The following is a 19,519-nucleotide window of genomic DNA, read 5'->3' on the forward strand; positions in this document are numbered from 1 at the left end:
CTAAGCAAAAGGAGAAAGTGGCGGAACCAAAGAAGACTACTGTTGAACACACTCTGCCTGAGGCTAATACAGGGGAGAAACAGCTCTATCCTCCACCACCTTTTCCTAAGAGATTGCAGCAACAAAAGCTGGATAGACAGTTCGGGAAGTTTTTGGAGGTGTTCAAGAAACTTCACATCAATATACCTTTCGCTGAGGCTCTGGAACAAATGCCTAGTTATGCGAAGTTTATGAAGACTATTCTTTCAAGGAAGGTGAAACTGGATGACCTTGAAACTGTTGCTCTCACGGAAGAATGCAGCGCTGTTCTGCAGCAAAAGTTACCACCAAAACTGAAAGATCCAGGAAGCTTTACCATTCCTTGCACCATAGGCAATCTAACTTTTGACAAGTGCCTTTGTGATTTGGGAGCAAGCATTAATCTGATGCCCTTATCGATCTTTAAAAAACTGGATCTGCCTGATCCAAAACCCACATACATGTCGCTACAATTGGCGGACCGTTCCATTACTTACCCAAGGGGCATAGTTGAGGATGTGCTCGTCAAGGTGGATAAGCTCTTTTTTCCTGCAGATTTTGTTATTCTGGATTTTGAGGAAGATAAGAAGATTCCCATAATCTTGGGGAGGCCTTTCTTGGCTACTGGCCGTACCTTGATAGATGTGCAAAAAGGGGAACTTACTATGCGGGTCCAAGATCAGGATGTGACCTTCAATGTATTCAAGGCAATGAAATTCCCTACAGAAGATGAGGAGTGTTTAAAAGTGGATGTGATTGATTCCGCAGTTACTTCAGAACTCGATCACATGCTAATGTCTGATGCATTGGAAAAGGCCTTAGTGGGGGATTTCGACAGCGATGATGAAGATAGCAACGAGCAATTACAATATCTGAACGCTTCTCCATGGAAGCGAAAGCTCGACATACCATTTGAATCTCTTGGTACTTCTGACCTTAAGAATGCTGAAGGGAAGCTCAAACCATCAATAGAGGAAGCACCTACCTTGGAGCTCAAACCATTACCTGAACACTTGAGGTATGCTTTTTTAGGTGATTCATCTACGTTACCTGTTATTATTTTAGCTGACCTTTCAGGTAGTGAGGAAGACAAGCTCTTAAGGATTTTGAGAGAATTCAAATCGGTTATAGGATGGACCATAGCAGACATCAAGGGGATAAGTCCTTCATATTGTATGCATAAAATTCTGTTAGAGGAAGGTAGTAAGCCAACTGTGGAACAGCAGCGAAGACTGAACCCAATCATGAAGGAGGTGGTGAAGAAAGAAATTCTGAAATGGCTAGATGCAGGCATCATTTATCCTATTTCTGACAGCTCGTGGGTGAGCCCCGTGCAATGTGTACCTAAGAAATGAGGTATCACTGTGGTCGCAAATGAAAAGAATGAGCTCATCCCTACTCGAACAGTTACAGGATGGAGAGTATGCATAGATTATAGAAAATTGAACAAAGCCACAAGGAAGGATCACTTCCCTCTCCCATTCATTGATTAAATGCTTGACAGATTGGCGGGACATGAGTATTTTTGTCTTCTGGATGGTTATTCCGGGTATAATCAGATTTGTATTGCACCAGAGGATCAGGAAAAGACTACCTTCACTTGTCCATTTGGCACATTTGCTTTTCGTAGAGTTTCGTTTGGGTTATGTGGCGCCCCGGCCACCTTTCAGAGATGTATGATGGCTATATTCTCTGACATGATTGGAAATAATGTCGAAGTGTTCATGGATGACTTCTCCGTCTTTGGACACTCATATGATGAATATTTGAATAATCTGCGCGCCGTACTCAAAAGATGCGTGGAAACTAATTTGGTGCTTAATTGGGAGAAATGTCATTTTATGGTGCGTGAAGGCATTATCCTTGGGCATAAGGTCTCTAGCAAAGGTCTGGAGGTGGACAAGGCCAAGGTGGGAGTCATTGAAAATCTTCCCCCACCTAATTCGGTGAAAGGAATCCGTAGTTTTCTCGGTCATGCGGGTTTTTATCGGCGATTCATCAAGGACTTTTCAAAGATATCTAAGCCGTTGTGCAATTTACTTGAGAAAGATGTGCCTTTCAAATTTGATGATGAATGTTTGGCAGCATTCGAGACTCTCAAGAAGAGTTTGATCACTGCACCAGTTATTACAGCACCAGATTGGACAGAACCGTTTGAGATGATGTGTGATGCGAGTGACTATGCGGTAGGTGCAGTTCTGGGACAGCGCAAGAAAAATCTCTTCCATGTGGTCTACTATGCGAGTAAGACTTTAAATGGGGCCCAATTGAACTACACCACTACTGAGAAGGAGCTTTTGGCTATAGTCTTTGGCTTTGAGAAATTTCGATCTTATCTGCTTGGTACGAAAGTAACAGTATTCACTGATCATGCAGCTATTCGCTATCTGGTTTCTAAGAAGGATTCGAAGCCGAGACTCATTCGTTGGGTGCTTTTACTTCAGGAATTTGAGTTAGAGATCAAAGATAGAAAAGGTACCGAGAATCAAGTAGCTGACCATCCCTCTAGGTTGGAGAATCCCGATTCTACTTCACAAAATAGGACGTTAATCAATGAATCTTTTCCGGATGAGCAGTTGTTTGCAATTCAGGAGGAAGAACCATGGTTTGCAGATATTGTAAACTATCTTGTCAGCAATATAATGCCGCTTAATTTGACATCCGCTCAAAAGAAGAAGTTTCTGCATGAGGTGAAGTGGTATATGTGGGATGAACCATATTTGTTTAGTCAGGGAGCTGACCAGATCATCAGGAGATGTATCCCGTTCTGTGAGACGGAGGGGATATTACGAGACTGCCATTCCATGGTTTACGGTGGACACTATGGAGGTGAGAAGACGGCAGCTCGTATTCTGCAAGCAGGTTTTTTCTGGCCTACTTTGTTCAAGGATGCTCATCAGTTTGTTTTAAGGTGTGATCGTTGCCAAAGAGTGGGAAATTTGTCAAGGAAGGATGAGATGCCATTAAATGTGATGCTTGAAGTCGAGGTCTTTGATGTATGGGGAATCGATTTCATGGGGCCTTTTATCTCGTCTTGCAATAATCAGTACATCTTGCTGGCAGTCGATTATGTCTCAAAATGGGTCGAAGTTAAAGCTTTACCAACAAATGATGCAAAGGCAGTGCTAAATTTTCTTCATAAGCAAATTTTCACAAGGTTTGGAACGCCTCGGGTAATCATAAGTGATGAAGGATCGCATTTTTGCAACCGTAAGTTCACTTCTATGATGCAGCGTTATAATGTGAATCATCGAGTAGCTACTGCCTATCATCCGCAAACAAATGGTCAAGCGAAAGTGTCTAACAGAGAGATAAAGCGCATTCTAGAGAAGGTTGTTTGTCCGTCAAGGAAGGATTGGTCTTTAAAGCTCGATGAAGCTGTTTGGGCTTACAGAACAGCATACAAAACTCCACTTGGGATGTCACCGTTTCAGTTGGTGTACGGTAAGGGATGTCATCTACCGGCGGAGCTTGAGCATAAGGCCTACTGGGCATTGAAGAAATTGAACCTGGATTTAGATGCAGCTGGTAAGAAAAGAATGCTTCAGCTTAATGAACTTGATGAATTTCGACTGCAAGCGTACGAGAATAACAAAATGTATAAGGAAAAGATGAAGAGGTGGCACGATAGGAAGCTACATCCTAAGTTATTTGTGCCAGGGCAACAAGTTCTGTTATTCAACTCTCGGCTCCGACTTTTTCCTGGGAAGTTGAAGTCAAGGTGGTCTGGACCTTTTATTGTCAAAACTGTGTTTCCACATGGAGCGGTGGAAATTTTTGAGAATGATTCGGACCAAGCATTCAAGGTTAACGGTCAGCGGTTGAAGCACTACTATGGGGACATGGCAAACCGAGAGGTGGTTAGTGCCATTTTGTTGACTACTTGAGAAAGGTACGGAACGTCAAGCTAATGACGAAAAAGAAGCGCTGCGTGGGAGGCAACCCATGAATTGTTGTTACAGGAACCCTTAGAAGTTAATAACCTATCCAAAAACACAAAAAAATCAGAAAAAAGGGGCTGAAAAAAAAATTCCAGAGACCCTCTGCGCGCCCGCGCAGCTATGCTGAGCGGCCGCGCAGCTTGCTGCGCGCCCGCGCAGAAATGCTGAGCGGCCGCGCAGGGGTTGAGTTCCAGAAAATTTTTTGCAGTTCAGAAAAAAAAAAAAAACAAAAACACAAAAACCCATCACAAAACATAAACCCACGAATTCTTTTCCCATTACCCCATAATTTTATCCCTCAACCCCACTCCTAATCTAATTTAACCTACTCCACACCCTATATATACATACACCTATCCTACATATCTCCCACAAACTTCCTACACTTAAACCCTCTCATAAACATTAAAAATCAGTTCTTACACACTTTTATTCACAAATCAATGGCACCCAAGAGAGCACGCACTATTGACAGCAGCAACACAGTTCCTACTGCTGATTCATTAAGGGGTACTGCTGCAAGGCCTCGGTTAACTGATAGAGCTGCGGAGGAGGAGTACACTAGGCTGTTGGGGAAGCCGATTCTGAAGGAGAGGGGGTTTTTACCATCAGGAAGGGATGGTGAGTTGTTGCCCATGATTGCAGAGAAGGGGTGGATAGCTTTTTATGAGTCACCCGAAGCAGTACCGATGAGTGTTGTTCACGAGTTCTACGTGAACGCGAAGGCTGAAAAGAATGGGTTTTCTGTAGTTCGTGGGCTGACGGTTGATTATCATCCTGCGGCGATTCACCGTGTGATTGGACAGCAAGAGAGGAAGCCTGAGGAGGAGAACTGGAATGAAAAGACTGCTGAGGATTTTGACTTGGATTTGATTTGTGCGACTCTCTGTCGACCGGGCACAGTTTGGAACCGCAGTCCAGCCAATAATGAGTATCGTCACTTTCCGGCGATCGCCATGAACAGGTATGCCCGTGCAAGGAATGCATTTATATGTGCTAATATTTTGCCTTCTTCACATGCACACGAGGTCACAGTTGAGAGAGCACAGTTGTTGTGGGGAATTCTGAATGAGGAATACTATGTGGACCTTGGTGAGTTTATCTACCAAGGAATTCTGAAGTTTTTGAGGGGAGCAAAGCATATGAACATCCCTTATGCATCCACGGTTACGAAGCTATGCCGAGCAGTAGGAGTGAACTGGCCGGCTCATGAGCAGTTGCAGTTGCCAGCAGCTCCGATAGATTCTGGCACTCTGAATGTGATGCAGGAGTGGACCGGTGGTGAGCCTGAGGAGCATGGGCTAGGTTATCGTCTTCCAGGAGGGCGTCCAGCACGAGGTGCTACTATGGCTAGGCCAGGGCGTGGTGAGGCTGGTTCTTCGAGAGCTCAGGAGGGTGCTGGGATGGGTGATGCCCAGTATAGGAGGCTTTCACGGCGGATGGATGCCATGTATGAGACGCAGAGCAGGTTTGCTCAGGAGCTCACCCTTGCGTTAGGGACTGCTTTTCGAAGCCTTGGAGCTGATATCCAGTGGCCAGTTTTTGGTGAGGACTCTGCATACCCGCCGCCTGATACTCCACCCACTGAGGGTGATGATGATGATGACTCCGAGTAGGTATACCCTGTGTTCCTTTCTACTACCTTCACTGGGGACAGTGAAGATTTTAAGTTTGGGGGTGGTAGTTAAGGAATATTTTATGTGTGTCATATAGCTGCATATTCATGATAGTTAGTTCATATAGTTGCATAATTTTTGCCATATATTTTTTTATATAGCTTTATTTGTTTGTCATATCATATAGCTCATGCATATACCATGATCCCTTTTGCAATGATTTATCGACTGAATTGTGATATTGATGCGAGTGTAGTGATAGCATTAAAGTGATATTAAGTTGTGTAGGTTGATATGCATGCTAAGAGCACTTGTATTTTCACTAAGTCTTAGAGAATGCTTAAGGGCTAGATTGTTGTTATGATCTGATTATTTTCGAGGATAATCTATTTATTATGCTTAGAATTTGATAATAGGTTCTTAGTGGTAAAGGCATGAAAAAGAAAAAAAAAATGGAGTAAAAATGGAATTTGTTGCTAGTTGTGGCTAGGCGTCAAATGGCTAGTAGCCGGCTCGCATGTTATGCGAGTAGTCTAGGGTTGAGCAAGATGGAGCGAAACGCACTTGCTCAGAAAAGGAAAAAAAAAATTTGCATAATTGATCAAGAGTGGGCTCTTTGGTATTCGAGTTATTAAGTTCTTAGGGGACTTTGTGCCTAGTGACCTAAGGCTTTTAGAGTCTGGGATCCGCTAACCTAACGCTCGTTACATGGATACCATTGTATAAGTCTTTTGTGGACCTCACTCATTGCACGGTCAAATAAGCATTTGAGTTGAAAATAAAAAGCACAATTCCGTAGTAAGCTCCAGAGTTCTTGTAGTGTTGTATATCACTTTATGCCTAGAATTTTTATTCTTTGTATAATCGTAGGATTGCCTTGAGGATAGTCTAGTCATAGTAATTGGTCTAGTTCTGAAGCATATCTGTTAAGCATTTGCACACACCACGTTTCTGGCTGTATGTCCGTTTGCATGAGTTTATTGATCTTTAGTGTCTAACTGCATTCGTTGAGACGTGACAATTTGGTTGGTTAATTGTAATAAGGGGGATCGTTGCATTTTCATATAGATTGCATTCATGCATATTTTTATTTGTTTTGAGTCTGTGACGCTTGAGGACAAGCATCGATTTAAGTTTGGGGGTGTGATAAGTGGCATTTTATACCACTTAGAACGTCTTAAAATGGCTTAAATTGGTGTCTTGAAATCAAGTATTTTGTGTATTTGATGCGTTTTTCTAGTGTTTATGCATTTCAGGGTATTAGTTGCATTTCGGAGGAGGAATCATCAAGAATAAGCCTTGGCATGTGTTCACCATTGAGAGAGGAAAAGAACGGGCAGATTACGGCGAAGAAACAGAGCAAACCTGGATTTTTTCCAGTAGGGTCCTGCGCGCCCGCGCAGCAATACTGAGCGGCCGCGCAACAGCCTTGCGCGCCCGCGCAGAAATGCTGAGCGGCCGCGCAGGGTCGGGGAAAAAGCTGAATTATTTTAGACTTCTACTTCTATTTGGCTTCCAACTTCAATGTAATCTGAATTTTATGGGACTATTATATAAGTAGATTTGAGACGTTTTCATGGAGAATATGAAGGAGATTATGTTTTAGATTGTGTTTGGCGCAAGAAGCGAAGGAGATAAGGAAGAAGACCGATTTAGCACACCGCAACGAAGAGGAAGCATATTTTCTTGTGATTCTTGTTTCGTTGTAACGTTGGATGCTAGTTTTCTTGCTTTGACTTATTTACTCTTGTGACGTACTCTGTTTTAATATAAGTAGTTTAGTTATTATTTTCTTGTGTTGTTTATCATGATTTCATATGAACCCATGATGGCGATAAGTTCTATTATGGGCTAATTGTGATCATGGGGTTGCAACGGATTTATTATGGAATTCTTTAGTTAATTGTTTAATACTTTAGTGTGTGATAATTGCATGATATCTAGTATTGGTTGTGCGTATTCGTCTTATGTGCGTCGCGAACATATAAGATAGGGTGTTAATCTCTTGTGAAGCGACGGTGGATCTTGAGATTTAGAACTTGCCATGCTAGCATAGGTTCATGTACGTTGTGCATGATTAGTGGGTAACTCTAACAGTTTTATTTGCACTATGTAATCAAAAGGAATAACTTGTGCTTAAATCGTTGTGTTGTCAATTTCTGTAGACATATAGGAACTCAACATAATTGATGACTATTCAACTTCTATCTTAATTGTGGATGTTTGGTAGAATGGTATTAGTACAATGAAAGTTGGCTTTTATCAGTTCCGTGTTATTCGATTAATATCATCACTGTCACATGCTAAAGGTAATAACAATGGCTATAGAAGGAAGTAATAATGAAGTTGTGATCTCATGAGTGTTTTATTATTGATAAATTGAAGTGTTAGTTAAGTGGTTAATTAAGTAGTTAATTATAGTTAATATTTAATCAACAATTTTAAGTGTTACCTTAACATTGAGAAGTAATCATACATTGGTGAGTGAGTTTAATTAGACAATAACTTAGTCTGAGTCTCTGAGGGAACGAACTAGAAAGTATTCTATATTACTTGCGAACGCGTATACTTGCGTGAATATTAGTGCATGTTTTCGCCCTAACAATGAGGTAGAAAATTTATTTGGAGGTGGTTAAAATGATATTGACTGTAAGGAAATTTTACTGTCAGGAAGGGCCAAAGAGGTGGTCGACACTTTAAAGGTAAGAGGATAATTATAGGCGCTTGTGCCAAAGGAATACAGTGATGATGGTTAAAGCTGAAGGTTGTATTATGGTTTGGAAGATTGACATTCCTTCTGATGACTGTGCAATACCCAACCGTAATAGTAGTTGGTAAAGGTTTAATTCGTGTAATCGCCATGAGCGGGCTATCTATCTCAGAAGATACTATCTTGAGATAAGCCAGGACCATATTTCAAAAAGGACTAAACGAACCTTTGAGTTATGTCTTCTATCGAAGGCATATGATTAAGAATGGTATTAACCTGCTATCGTTGCTTTGATTGAAACTCTTCTGCAATTTTATCTGCTTCATGTCATGTATGTATGGCAGGATCAGGAGTGTTCTTCATGAATCATGAAAGGTGATTATGTTAACTCCTTAGAAGAATTTGATACGACAGTTATGGACTCCGTATGGTTAGCTATTAAGATTCCAAGGAAAATGAATGATGACAGTAGGTCAGTGGTGGACCATAGTAATGCAGCAACGATTCTTTGAATAATGAGCCGATTACAACCGCGAGAGTTGTAGTGTAATGGATGTTGAGATTGGGTACCCCTAATCGGGTTGTGGTGATGTATAAGTTGTCATTGAATAGACTGGTTAAGTAGATTATCTACCTATTGAATATTTATTCCTTCTTATCAATAGAGAGTCGTATTACTATACGAGGAAGGTTGCGATGCAAGCATAGAATTCTAGTAACGATGATGTCTAGAATGAGATCCCAGATTCGATTTTCAATGTCGAGGGAGTTTCAAAGGTGATTGTGTATAAGCTCGAGGAAGAGCATGGGTCCATAGAATGATGGATGGAATAGTAAATATTTAAGCATGTGAAATGCGATACTATAATACTTGATGTGGATTTATATACACATATGTTTTGTTCTCCTATGACAAACTTCTATAGTTCAGAGGTAGGTTCCATGCCAGATGTTTTGTGGCAGTATATTTTTTTTCATATATACAATTCTCTTCAATTCGTTCTTTTCTCTTCTTTTCATTTCATATAAACTGAGAAGAACAAACCTTCCAGAAGGGGAGGTATTGCCGAATGACTATCTATCTGTGTGATAGAAGCCGAGTAGGATACCAGCTATTGTTTAATTGCTTGTCAAGTACTAAAGGCTGGCCACCTTCTGTACTAACTATGCGATATAACAAGTGTTCATGATCATAGTGATCTCTCAATAAGTTCTTTTACTTCTATATGATTGATCAAACCTTGGAAAATGCAAACAGCTGAGAAAGGAGTAGTAAAGTTATGGTGGTAGTCAGAATGGAAGCACATTCATGATACTAGGGTTGACGTGGTTATTAAAAGGTTATAGAGCGCTAACGAGCAAAAGTATAACCAGTATAATATTAGGAACGGAAGGTAGTAGCGATTATGAACTGGAAAAGAATGGGTATTGAGAAGCAAAAGCTATAATGCTAGAAGCTATGATGAGAGTCTGTGCACTAGACTTGAAAGAAATTTGAATGATCACTTAACACGGATTGAGTTTTCTTACGACAATAGATCATATGTCAGTATTGAGGTATCGCCTTATGAGATCCTTGAGGGAAGACAATGTCGATCTCCCTTATGTTAGGATGAAGTTGTAGAGCGCAAGATGCTCGGACCCGCAGTAGTCCAAAGGACCAGGGATATAATAGATCTAATCAGAGGACGGCTGGTAGTAACCCAAGATGGACATAAGAGGTATGCTAATTTGACTCGAAAGAACAAAAAGTATGAAATAGGGGACCTAGTGATGTTATAGGTATCCCTTGGAAAGGATTGATGAGGGTTGGAAAGAAAAGAAAGTTTAAGTCCACGAATTGTTGGACCCTTGGATATACTAAAACATATTGAGAAGTTAGCATACGAGCTAGCCCTACCCCCGAACCTGTAACAAGTTCATAACGTGTTCCACGTATCAAGGTTAAGGAAGTGTAGTTCGGATGCCAGATAAATAGGGTGATATGAGCGCATAGACATGCAACCCGACGTAACCTATATGGAGCAACCAGGAAGGGTTATAGAGTGAAAAGGAACAAGTGCTTAGGAGAAGGGTTATCAAACTAGGCAGAGTTTGGTGATAGGACCACAATGTGGGAAAATTTACTCGAGAGCTAGAAAGTGTAAGGCTAAGAGAGTATCCCTATTCATTTTTTATCTGATTCCGTGACAGAATCCTTTTAAGGAGGGGAGACTGTAATAACCCCAATTTTTGAAAATTTTTGAAACCCTTATGAATAGTGATTTTGCAGATTATGCTGAATAAGAAAACTTTTCATGTCACACTATGTAGGGGTTCTATTATTGATATTCTGAGCTTTTATTAGTACTCTATATGGTATATAAGTGTACGTAAAGATCGTCAGAATCCAATTCCGAACACTTTGATTTTTCCCGGAAATCCACTAGATACGGAAAGAATTGAGTATAAGGTAACAGGATAAAAAGGATTTAAATAAAAGGATTATAAAAGAGGATCATAAAAGGATTAGAATGTATTGAGAAAGGTTAAGGAAACCCAAGTAATAAGATCCCGGGTATGATCCCTCAAACGATAAAAGAAAACGAAAGTTAAGCGAACCGTATAACAGATCAGCGGTCATTAGGCAAAAAATTAGGAAGTTAATCAAGGAGGTTAGGGATGATGAGGTCATCCAACCAATAAGGAGAGGACAAGTAAGGGATGATGACACAATAAGGTGATGTAAGCATGACATAGGAGGGAAGGAGGTGTGGATGAATGATAACCACACAAAGTTCAAGGTTATTAAGGTAATTAACCAAAATCTAAACAAAAACAACCAACCAAAAATCAAATCAAAGCAAAAACACAAAAATCTCTCTTTCTTCCAAGCTTGCTCTCGGCTTTTCTTCTTTTTCAAAGAAGAAATTTCCAAAAATCAAGTTCCAAGCATTGTTAAATCACAAGGTAATTATCTAAGGTTCCTTGTACATAGATATGGTTATCCTATAAGTTTAAGCTTCTAATTCCTTCACAATCTCTTCCAATAAATCAAGGAAGAAGATGGTGAATAGTAACCTTCAAGAAATAACTTTGGTTTTCTTGATTTTTTATGAAAGTTCAAGGTAGCTTAAACATAGATCAAGGCTTCTTTAGGCTTCCTAGCTACTCACATCACTTCAAGGAAGGTATATCATCTCCAAACCCTAGCTTTACATTGTATATTAGAATGATTTTGGTTGTTATGGTAATAAAGTAGCTTAATGCTTGTTGGTTTAAAGTTTGGGTTGGAATGGTGGTGAATGGAGTGTTGAAATCTTATGGTTTGGTTAAAGGATTTAAGTATAGTTAAATTCAAGTTTAAGAATAAGTATAATTGTTAATATTGATTTGTTGGGGCTGTTGTAGTATGGTATGGATGGAGTTTTGATTGGGCTGTGAATTGGGATTGAATTGTGGTGGATTTGGAATGGTATAAAATTGGGAAATCGCGTAAATATAGCCGTCGTAATGTCCGATTTACTTTAGACTGCTTTTGTGCATAACATTAGGACCCGAGAACTCCCTGCTAGGTTTTGACCATTGCCATTTTTAGATATTTCATGTTATGAGCTTCGTTTTGATATGTGGTTCGTTTGATTCCGATGTACGGTTTAGGAGAAACGGCCGTTTTAAGTAATGACGTTTCGCGAACGAAACATTACCCCTCGCCTTACTTTGAAACATAGGTTAAAGACCTAAAAAGGGTTAATTAGTGTATGAAACAATTATATTAAGTGTGTTAGGCAGTTTGTAAGACACTCGCGAAGGAATTGCCTTAAAACTCGTAATGGTTAAATTATTAAAAATGGTGGAGCCGAGGGTAATCGAGTGACTTAAGAGAATCAGTAAGCGCAAAGCGAGCGTTAGAGTCTAATTTGGTTAAAACTCGTAATGGTTTAATTCAAACTCACATGTTGTTTATAGGTTACCAGACTCGTCCCAAGCCATTAATAACCCTCAGTCGCTCAGGCAAGTTTTCTATCCGTTATACTGTTGTTGTGATGTATACACTTGTATATGCATTATCTTGTGATAGATGCATGATGGTTAAATTAGCAAATTCTTGCGATATATTATAGCATGTGATATGGTACGTATGCATGCCTGTTTCATATTCTTGGTTCATATATCTGTTGGTTCAAACGCTTATAGTTGTATAATACCTATGCTAGAGATAAGCGGTATTTGAGTTTACCCTTAGTATAGGGGATAAAAGGTGAACATATTTCTAAACCGGGAGTCGATGTTCCTGAGAATAATATATATTTATATATATATATATATATGGTTATAGTTTTCAAAACTAATAATCGAATAAGGTTTATTCGATAACTTTATCTTTATTTTATTTAATGAATATTATTTTGAATATTCATCCGAGGACTTATGACTCCTTTATTTTATTATTGAATATTATTTTGAATATTCATCCGAGCACTTATGACTCAGTTTATATTATTTAATGATTATTAATTGGATATTCATTTGAGGATGTATGACTCCTTTATTTATTTAATGAATATTATATATAATATTCATTCGAGGTATTATGATTCCGCTTATTATTTAATAATATTCTTTATTTTATTAAAGAATAATGTTCGATAATCAAACTTACTTTTGATTATTCAAATAAAGATATTACTTTCGTATAAGTATATCTTTGATTATTTACTATTCATTTCAAGTATAAGTTTTCCAACTTCTACCCCAATTATTCTTTATGGGAATATTATTTAAATAATAATATTCAGATATTTCTTTTATATTGAGACTGATTTACTTTATTAAATCAGCATTATTCCAAACACTCTTTAAAGTGTTTTCGAGTCTTCAAAATGATTTTTAAAAGTTAGAGCGGATCCCAAAACTCATTTTTTATTTATATTTAAGATCTTCCTTTTAAAGGGGATTTAAATACTCGCTCAAAACCAGAGGGATCCGGCTCTGTGGTGTATTTTATATTCGCAACAAGGTTGCAGTTTTGGTAAATGAATTGATTACTTACCCAACGTTCGGGAAGTAAGTCCATCTATCGAGTCGGCATAAGCAACATGGGCTCAGTGGGCGTCCATGATAGTGTAAGTGGCTCAGTGGGAGTCCATCAAATGCATAAGTGGCTGAGTGGCAGTCCAGGATAAGGTCCTATTGCGACCAGGGTGATGACCAGTGGGGAATTCGTCCATCTACTAGTAGAAAAGGTTACTTATTGGTATCTTTGCCTGATCAGCAAGATATCAGGTTTATGCCAAAATTCTTTCCTTTCCAAATTTATTGGATATTGCAATTCTGTTCATACTTTACATGACAGAGGTTTTCAGGAAACGTATGTATATATATAGGTGTATATATATATCGGGACTTAATGAAGTATATCATAACTTCATTTCCTTCAAAATATTTCAAAGATTGAATCTATTCAAGTCTTATCTTATAGTCTCATCAGTGTGATGAACTTTTGAAACTAATTATAACTTGAACGGTGGTAGTTCAAGTAGTATTCGGAAAAGATATAAGTATATTGGAGTATCTTGTAACTTCATCTTTTAAACTTATATCTAGTAAATGATTATCTTATGCATATCAAAGACTTTCAGAAAAACGTTGAGACAAGGTTAGATATATGAGATCACCTTGCAACGATATTTATTTTTATACAGTTATAAACTGGAACTCTGTGTATATTATGCATGGAAGAGGACTTCCAAGATTTTGAAAAGTATATATGTATGTATACTGAATATTTTGCGACTTCATCGCATTAAGATATCAAACTTGGTTCATTTCTTTTGACCAAGACTTTCATGAGTACTATGAGAAGGCTCATATATTGTTAATCATTATACATATTATTTTGGTGGGCTTGCTGCTCACCCTTGCTTTCTTCTTTCATCACACAACATCAGATAGACAAGATGAACAGGACCAAGCTCCCGATTCGCGAGCGGATAGGAAACGTTCCGCAGTTTCCTATAGGCGTTGATGTCGCTGTAGCTGAGGTAGGAACTACCAATAGGCTAGGCTTTCAACTTTTGATGTACCAGATTTATGTATATTTATGTACCAGAAAACCTTTTAAGGTGTATTGGCAGATAACTGTGGAATAAAATGACTTGTGATTATTTTTGGATATTCATCTCTGAGACTATAACTTGTGGTGTGTGTGTTTATTGTGGGGTCACAGTACAGAGTAGTTGATTAATTATGAAGATCGGGTGTTATTAAGGGAAATGGAACTCGTGACAACCCGGATCCCCGACCCCGAATTTGGGGGTGTTACAAATTATTTTTATAAAGATTATTCTTTATGGTAATATTATTTAAATAATAATATTCAGATATTTTTTATATATTGGGACAGATTTATTTTATTAAATCAGCATCACTCCGAACATTCTTAAAAATGTTTTGCGAGTCTTCAAAATGATTTTTAAAAGTTAGAGCGGATCCCAAAACTCATTTTTATATTTAAGATCCTCCTTTCGAAGGGGATTTAAATACTCGCTCAAAACCTGAGGGATCCGGCTCTGTGGTGTGTTTTATATTCGCAACAAGGTTGTTGTCTTGATAAAAGAATTTTGATTACTTACCCAACACTCGGGAAGTAAAATTCTTGGAACAAGTTAATCCATTAACAGGCATCGCCTAGGAAATATCGGTGAGTTTTCCTCTCCAACTAGATACGACTTCTTGGTGGAGCCGTATCAACAAGTTTCTACTTGGGGAAAGGGGGGACGAGCTTTACGTTTCAGAGTCATGGATTTCATCTGAACTAGGAGTGGCGTAAGTGGTTGAGTGGCGCCGGCCCAGCCTTATTATATTGGCCCAAAATGGTCTGGAAGTTCCGCTAAGACGGTCCTTTCCTTAGGAGTCCAGTGTTCGGTTGACAAGTAAATCCGACAGGTTCTCCTCTACATGTAGAAAATGGTGGGGTTGTACTACTACGACTGATCATCGTAAGTGGTCTTCCTGGCGCGGCAAACTCCCGTAATGAGTTCATAATCCAATTGGATATTTCTGCAACACTACCCAGAGCACTTCGATAGAAAGGCTACGGTTGGGCGATTGTTGAGTGTTGGCAGGGTCAAGTTTTCAAAATGATGTGTGCATCAAATGAACTATCTCATAACTTCATTTTATTTTGATGATATTTTAAAGATTGATTCTATACAAGTTTTGTCTTGTAGCTTAATCTATAGGATGAACTATTTATACATTGAACGATTGTAGTTCAAGTAGTATTAGGAAAAGATATAAGTATATTGGAGTATCTTGTAACTTCATCTTTTAAACTTATATCTAGTAAATGATTATCTTGTGCATGTCAAAGATTTTCGGAAAAACGTTGAGACAAGGTTAGATATATGAGATCACCTTGCAACAATATTTTTATACAGTTATAAACTGGAACTCTGTGTATATTATACACGTCAGAAGATTTCAAAGATTGTGAAAAGTATATATGTACATATACTGAATATTTTGCGACTTCATCGCATTAAGATATCAAACTTGGTTTATTTCTCTTGACCAAGACTTTCATGAGTACTATGAGAAGGCTCACATATTGTTAATAATTATACATATTATTTTGGTGGGCTTGCTGCTCACCCTTGCTTTCTTCTTTCATCACACAATAACAGATAGAAAAGATGAACATGACCAAGCTCCCGATTCGCAAGCGATAGTTTCCTATAGGCATTGATGTCGCTGTAGCTGAGGTAGGAACTACCAATAGGCTAGGCTTTCAACTTTTGATGTACCAGACTTATGTATCTTTATCAATTGTAATAATGGCAAAGAAATGTAAATTTATTCAGAAACCCTTTTAAGGTGTATTGGCATATAATTGTGGAATAAAACGACTTGTGATTATTTTTGGATATTCATCTCTGAGACTATAACTTGTGGTGTGTGTGTTTATTGTGGGGTCATAGTACAGAGTAGTTGATTATTTATTAAGATTGGGTGTTATTAAGGGAAATGGAACTCGTGACAACCCGGATCCCCGACCCCAGATTTGGGGGTGTTACAGAATTGGTATCAGAGCTAAGCGTTATAAACCTCAGAGATGATGTGACGTTAAAATAATAAGTTCACTAAGATAATAAGAACTCTTGCCAAGTTATAGTCAGACTACCTAACGTAGTACTGACAGTTAAAACCCTTATGGGAACCCTTATAAATATTCAGATAGTAACATAGTTCGTTCTCGTATAGGGCAGCGGGGCACCGAACCCTGAGGTTCAGGAGCATCAGCATGAGGATGTTTTATTACATGTTGGAGATCAAATTGTGAATCCGATAGAGTACCCTAATGAGGGACCGGATGAGATTCATATTGAGAATGTTGCGGTTGAGGATGTTATCCCAGAAGGGATTATTGCTGAGGAGGATCTCGTGGAGGATCCTGACGGGAGTGAAGAGAGGACCGCTGAGGAATTGATGACCGTAGTCAGGGCGACTACCAGAGCAAGAATGGACGCGAGGGTGGCACTAGAGGATGAAGAGTTACCAAGGGCACAAAGGTTAATGAGGGCAGAAGGAGTGGGGCCTTCCACGGCACCAGTTATACCAGTATCAGACCCTCTTCCAGAGGTTCCTGTAGACATCCATGAGGTTCCACCAATTCCTGTTCCCTCCCCTGTACAGAGCCCAACACCTACTGAGGAAATGCAACCTTTATCTCCTGCACCATTGTCACCTGATACCGTGCTTGGTTATCTATTTGGATCTCCTGGGTCTGCACCACCTGCACCCCATGGACTGCTAGATGCTACCACTCAGGCTTCTCTTATCGCCAATTATCATATGACTTTGGGTGGCCTGTCTGAGGCCCGTAATGTTAGAAGTGATCTGTTGGACCGACTTACTGCACCAAGAATTGAGGGCGGGGTACTTCTGGCAGGATTAGCTCATAGCATGGACAGGATTGAGGCTACCACCCGTGTTACAGCTAGAGGCCATCTTGAGGGTCAGATTAATCCAGCTCTACTTGCAACTATCTTGGACCTCATCACCGCTTTAATGGAGCAGGTTAGGGATGTTGTGCGTGCCCGCATTTCTTGATCCATAATAGTGTGCAGAGTCTGAGCAATCTGACAAGAATTTCATGCAGCACCGCTTTTGGAGGATTAGCCTAAGTTATGGATGATTAGTTTTAATGACTAGATGATTATCTATGGTAGTACTTTTAGGATAGAAGCGATCAGATTAAATGATGTAATTCTCTTTAAGGTGTTCAGTTGTTGTACCCTCGAACAAATGGTTATGTATATATTCATTAATTTCAGTTCAGATCAGTTTGTTTGTGATAATATCACATTGTTAATTGCTCTATTAACACTTAAGAGAGTGTCATGAAGTTTATCGAACTTGAGAATTCATAATTTGTAATTGTACAAGGACTGAACGAGGGAAAGACTTAAGCAAAGTAAGTAAGACAAATATACAGAGATTCTCAAAATTTTTCCAAGTAATATGCCCCCACAAGGAATAAGATTAGGGGCAAACCTTGAATGTGATAATCAGGGAGGTCGCAATTAAGATATAAGGAACCCAGAATATAATAAAGTGGAAAATGAGGAGATTAAATTAAAAGATGACCCCAATTATGAGGAGTAGGAAGAAATATTTAGACTGAGAAAACAGAAGTCGAGCGAGATAAGGAGACCCGATACGGTACTCCTATACGGAAATTCATGGACCTGTCTAAACAGAACTTATACCTTATTCCTAACCACCACCTTGAGGAAACAATGTGGTGTGAAATTCTTTCAGGACCTTTAAGTCGCTAAGCTCTCAGAGTTCCAAGGAAATAGCTGACCCAGTCGAGGCAAGAGCCGGGCTAAGGGAAATAGAGGAATCATTTGAGATTCTAAATGATTGACGAATCACAAAAGACTGTTTTTGTCACTTACTCTCCTAAGAGAGAGACCACCCGCTGGTGAAAGACCAAGAAAGGCACGGAGCCAGAGGTTATAATAAAATGATTAAAGTTTAGTCAATTGTTCTTAGGAAAGTACTTCCCAAGGTTATGGAGATAGTGTAAAAGCTTTAGAGACAGAACAAAGGCAGAAGAGTATGATGAATTATGAATCTAAGTGGTAAAAGTTGTCAAGATTCGTTCTGAGGACACGAATCCAGAATGACGGGATGTTTGAAATCGATGCTTATGTTGGGTTGGTTCATGAAATAATGATAAGAGAAAGGAAAATAAAAAGAAACTAAAGTGGAAAGGAATATAAAGGCAATAGAGTTTGAGGAATGATAAGGAAGTTGGGTATGAGGAAACCCTAAAGACTCGTAGCAATAGAAATAGAAAAGTATGTAATCGTCAGGATGAGGGTGATTCACCATAAGTTAAATTGATGGTTGAAGGCATAAGAGATACATATATTTTATCCCCTGTAAGTTGGGAGGATTCGAGGAAACCCTGAGATAGTTCGAAGGATAAATAATGAGACGCGGATAGACTGAGGAGACAAGAAAGTAAGAAATTAGGAAAATTGGATGAAGGAAGTGACCTTCAAGAATGTGAAGTGTAAGACCGGTGGCTTGATACCCAGAAAGGAAGACGCCAGGTATGAAAGATATCCCAATATTGAGATGACTGTTGAGATACACAACATAGGTAAATAAGGAATTATTAAGAAGAAGTTCACGTTGAACACGACCAATATCTTCCAGAACATCCTTGTTATCGTTGCCAAATTAGGCAAGAAAAGTGGATAACCGTTATTATCTTTTGGAGGCCATATTGATTGACCTCATTTTGAATACAGATGTTATTGTGAAATTAGGCATATACTATCGAGGTGGAAATGATTGAATAAGACACCCTTATCAGGGATATATGACTTGATTTATCCATGGAAGGATGCATATATTTTTTTTAAGGTGGAATTAAGGATAGAACATCGGTAACTTAAAATAAATCCTAGGGGAATGCATAAAGGTTGGCATTTCACCCTTAATAGGGATAGTATGAGTTTTGACAGTATGAATTGGAAAGGATTAAGGTAATAACAACCTTTAAGAATTAGTGGAGAAATTTTTCAGAACATATAGACAATGGTTCTAGTATTAGTAAAGGGTATTTTGATATGCCCTGTATCTAGGGAATACAGGAGGAACGATTCAAGGATAACCCTAGAGGTTTTACAAGGAGAAAGGTAATATTCAAAATTCTCAAGAATAGAAATGTTGAT

The sequence above is a fragment of the Apium graveolens genome, chromosome 11 (assembly GCF_009905375.1).
Source record: "Apium graveolens cultivar Ventura chromosome 11, ASM990537v1, whole genome shotgun sequence".
Lineage (NCBI taxonomy): Eukaryota > Viridiplantae > Streptophyta > Magnoliopsida > Apiales > Apiaceae > Apium > Apium graveolens.